We start from the raw sequence: 5076 nt of genomic DNA, 5'->3' as shown, positions 1-5076 counted from the left end.
GACGGAGAAAGGTCAACTCAAAAGACCACTGGTGAAGTTGGTTCCACTCCCGCCTTACAACGATGGAAACTCGGAGCCCGCAACTACCTTGTAAACCACTTTTCACTTTTCTATCCCACTTCCTTTTCCAAGCGATTCCACTTCCTTATATTAGGAAGGATCCCACGACTAAGAGAGTTCTTGTTTTCGATTATTTTCATCTAATAATTAGGAAAAAAATTCGGTGATGGTTCTGACCCGGATTTCCCCGAATTGATCTGGTTACAAATAAACGACCATCAACAGATCTTAACCCAAAATACCCATAAATTGCAAAGCAGTTAACTGCTGCATATAAAAAATGAATAACAAACAGTGAAAAATTAGCAAGTTCCGTGAAAATATTCAAAATGCAAACTTTTCTTTAACTTGCTGGTTTTTTACTATGCTTGGTCGACAGAGATTGTGCTGATTGACCCTGCCTGACCAATGATCCTTTCTTAGTATTACAAAAGAAGAGAGCGTTGGTAAGCAAAACGACTAACTTGGGCAGGCAGAGTGTTAAGCAAATCAACCGCTAAAAAATTAAGAATTAAGAATGATAATTATAATTTTAAAACTCACAGATATCTGGTTCCGTTGTCATTTTTGTTGGCCAGAGTCGTCGGGCTGCTTCTCCTTGTAGTCGTTTCAGCCGCATGGTTTCTTTATTCGCGCACCCCTTAATAAAATACAAATGAATTAGTTTCAAACTGTTGGATATAAAAAATATGGGAGAATTGGTATATTGTTACCAAAGCAAAGGAGCTTCTATCAAACCGATCCCACGAACCACTATGATCGTCTTGCTGCCAGAAAGTATAAGGATTGAAAGGTGCTTATAATAACGACACAAATCCAATCATTGTTTCCTTTCCCCATTAATTCCACATTGTTCAATTGGCAATCACCAACGCAGTACTGCGTGCATCACCACGGTATCACGCTCGATGTGAATTTCTACCAGCGTTGTACCAGTTAAGCTGTCGCAGCGTTCGTGCAAATTTTCGGCAGCGTTACTGTGGTACCGCTTTATTATGTTCTTCGAACGGGCACACAAACTTATGCATATATATACCTTTGTATATAAACAATACCAAAAGAAACAACAAATATGTCTATCAGGTTGTATATCTTTTTAATTAGCAAAGTGTAAGTTCGTAAAACGAAAAATCTTTTGGTGTTAAAACTGTTCAGCAACTTAGAAAAGATAAGTGGCGAATACAGAAACAAAGGAAAAACTTTATCTCCGAAGTGAAGAAAAAAGGCTGACTGAAGAAAATTGGAATTATTGGCATATTTTCTTCCAAAGCAATACGTAGTTACTCCAACTGAAAGTTCTGCTAGTTTTCCTGTCTCCAACATGCAAAACGCAGACCTAGTGGCATTGAATGCCGTAGAAAAGAGTTGGATCGTGTAATATCTAAGTTTCAAGATATACGTGAAAATGTTACCGCAGAAATTGCGGATGTAGCTACGTTATTGGAAGAGTTGTTAAAGCCCCTCAACGAGGCTGAGCAGGAGATGACTGGCACAATAAATACCAGAACACAAGTGGATGCGCCTTCCGATGTAGATGATCCAATGGCTGATGAAGCCGAAATGCAGGTCGAGATGGAACCGGCAAAACCACGACTCAACGAGTACCAAGCGAAGCACGTATTGGACACATTGCACAAGGCCAACGAAAAATTGCAACGGCTTTCGGCGGACCATCGTGATTTGCACGGATCAGTGTCAAAAGTGGGCAAAGCAATCGATCGCAATTTTGTTTCCGATTTCACGGCTACAACGCGCTTTGATGCACTACAAGATGAAGACAACTTGATGTTGCTGCTTGTTGTTGGGTATACAGCAACAAGAATTGCGGCCAGCACTAGAGTGGGCAACACGCTACTCCAACGAATTGATTGCTAAGAATTCGACTCTTGAATTCAAACTACATCGCTTAGCATTTTTGCAAATCACGTCGCGTGGTATAGGCACAAGCAGAGGCAATCGCTTACGCCCGCAAAAATTTTAACAAGTTTATCGGTCGCTTCGAACATGAAATACCAAAATTAATGGGATGCTTCATTTCTTTGCCCATGGGCATAGATAAGTCGCCGTATAAGCATTTGATCTCACCACAAGTGTGGATGGAGGCATCATATGTATTTATGAAAGACGCCTGCCATACATTGGGTATCAGCAAAAATTCAGCATTATCTGTGGTTATTACCGCTGGATGTACAGCTCTGCCAGCGTTGCTCAATATTAAGCAGGTTATGCAGTCACGTCAGGTGTTAAGAATTTGGAATGCGCGTGATGAGTTGCCAATAGAGATTGATCTTGATTCAGAGTATTGTTATCACTAGATTTTCGCTTGCCCCACTTCACACCAGCGCCCGAGGACAGATGTAGTCGTATGTATTTTTATCTGAAAAGGAAAATTTATATTAATTAAAATTAATATTAACTAAAATTTTTTACACTTTCTTACCTGGTTGCGTGCGTAGAACCTCGTGCATTAAGAAAATTCCAATGGTGTGAATGGATTCTTTTCATTGATATGTGTCAATACCAGGGTTCGGAGTACTCAAACTGTTCAGGAGAAATCACTCAAACAACGGGAGTAACAACAAACTTTCGTAGTAGTAGATTTTCATGCTTCATCTTTTTTACGCAGTCATGATGGCGCAAAAATTGGAGTATTTCACAAGAGGATCAGTAACAATATTATACGTAAACCGAAAATAGATAATTGAAATTTTGTTTCAGTTTGTACATGGGGTCAGAATAGTTAAACAAGTTCATTTACGTTATATTGTCTAACTTCATTAAAATCCTCCTCATCCGAACTTAGTTTTTTGACTCCAATTAGAATTTTATTTCTGGAGTAAATGCTAACAAAACGGACTAAAGTAATAGATTTACATACTTTTTTCAACTCTTACTAAACCTTACTTATTTGGTCATTCATTGTTAAAGCGTCAGCTCGTATACAATAATACTCACCCATAACACAAAATGCACTGTCATGTTGAGACGTCAATGCATTAGATATCTTACATATTTTAAGGAAAAACTGAAAGGCAAATATGATATTTTATTGTAACATTTCTCATGCCAACTTAAATTCATAAATTCTGCTGCATACGTGCTACCCTGCATGTGTAGCCGGATATCACATCCAGTGACACCAAAACTGTCTCTCTTCTTGCCGGCAGGGAAGTTGTCGGTTAATATATTTACACAGTTTCAATCAATCAATTTAATTTCTATTTAATTAATATCAGTAAAGTAAGGAGATTTTTAATTTTTTACAAATTGGCAGTTTTTAATCTAATAAATGCAAATTTTCTATTATAAATAAAACTTAATGTTTGCATTATAAATAAAACTTACCTCTGCCCATGCATTCCTGCACCGAGGAATGTATGGCATTTGTGCGGTCCACTTTTCATTTTTTGTGGGTCGCAAGCTGCCATTATACATAATTTACACGAGTCAGTTTCTGCAGTATGAATGATAAACCCCATTTGCACAAACCAAACTGCTCGTATTGCATCAGCGAAATAGTTATGCCCTTAATGTAATTAGCCAATGTCGATACACTCGCCACCAAACAACACATACCAAGCGCAAAATTCGAACCAACGTAAAATAAAATATCGCCACAATTTCAGAGGAAACGATGTCTCAATTTGCCGCAATGAAAAAAAGGGCCGAACAACGCGCTCATCGCCATACGCAACCATGTCGCCTATGCGACGCAAATCATCCGATCAGGCTTTGCCCATGCGGAATCGCCAGAGGAAAGATTGCATGAGGCCTTACTAGGACGCTATTGCGCTAATTGCCTCGCGATGAATCACGATTTGAAAGACTGCATGAGCGAAGGCAGATGTAAACGATGTGGCGAAAAGCACCACTCGACACTACATTTCGAGGATGAACCCAGCACATCGAGAAAATCATGGGCCCAACAGTTGGAAGAGGAAGAAGAAAATTCCGATGGTGTGAACTCGCTACTTGCGTCCGATTCTGGAACGGAAATGCGGCCTTTCCGTCCAGATACCGAAGAAGGTGCACTTTCAGGCGATGTAGCGGAGACTCGGCCTCTCCGCACATTCGCAGAAAGGGGATCGGAAACTAAGACTTTTCGACCCCTGTTGCAGCACGAGCGGAACCGGTTACATGGAGTGGAAACCAGGCCTTTCCGCCTGCGCAATCTCAAACGCAAGTCCTCCCGACGCACATAAAAGGAAGATAGACTGGCGACTTGGCCTCACCAGCTGTCGAAACGACGTGCGTTCCGAAACGGAATCTTGGGTCACCATGCCATAGCTGCGCCAACACTTCAACCGATGATCGCTATCACTCCGACTGCAGTCGTTAAAGTAGAGTCTGGCGGGCACCTACATTTGATCAGCGCCCTTATCGACGTATGTTCTCCTCGAACTATAATATCACTTGACTTAGCCCGAGAGTTGCATCTGGACGAGACGCGCGTTAGCGGAGAAAGAGGCTGTCTGGTATGCTTATGAGGAAAATATGGGCAAAACAAACGGGTAGCGACTCACGCTATTGCGCTACCAACTTTTAGCAGAATAAGCCCATCTAGCAGCGCCGACGCCTCGGTGGCTGCACCGTACGCGCATATACGCTTTTATGCGTCAGCACCGATACGCTTGATCCTGGGAACCGACGTTTACGCAGATATCTTATTACCTGGCACACTGCCCACAACATTTGGACCACTGCTCGCCCAAAGCACCATATTTGGGTAGGTGTTGTCCGGGGTCTATAGAGCGTAATTTTCTTCTTTTTACATACATACATTATATATACACGAATTCTTCTTCTTCTTTTTTGGCGCAGTAACCGCCTAAGCGATTTTGGCCGAGTTCAGCAAAGCAAGCCAGTCGTTTCTCCTCTGTGCCAACTGACGCCAATTGGAAACGTCAAGTGAAGCCAAGTCCTTCTCCACCTGATCTTTCCATCGCAGTGGGGGCCTCCCTCTTCCTCTGCTACCACCAGCGGTTTCCGAGTTGAATACTTTCAGAGCTGGAGCGT

At 41.7% G+C, this 5076-nt stretch overlaps 1 pseudogene; it reads left to right on the top strand.

The window, feature by feature from the left end:
* The first annotated feature begins 1032 nt into the window (after positions 1–1032).
* Positions 1033–2441, top strand: LOC118733658 (annotated as a pseudogene).
* The last annotated feature ends 2635 nt before the right edge of the window (positions 2442–5076 follow it).

The sequence above is a fragment of the Rhagoletis pomonella genome, unplaced genomic scaffold (genome assembly GCF_013731165.1).
Source record: "Rhagoletis pomonella isolate Grant_MI unplaced genomic scaffold, Rhpom_1.0 Rhpom_scaffold_00001, whole genome shotgun sequence".
Classification (NCBI taxonomy): domain Eukaryota; kingdom Metazoa; phylum Arthropoda; class Insecta; order Diptera; family Tephritidae; genus Rhagoletis; species Rhagoletis pomonella.
The sequence above is the reverse complement of the archived record's forward strand: the minus strand, read 5'-3'. Positions and strand labels throughout refer to the sequence as shown.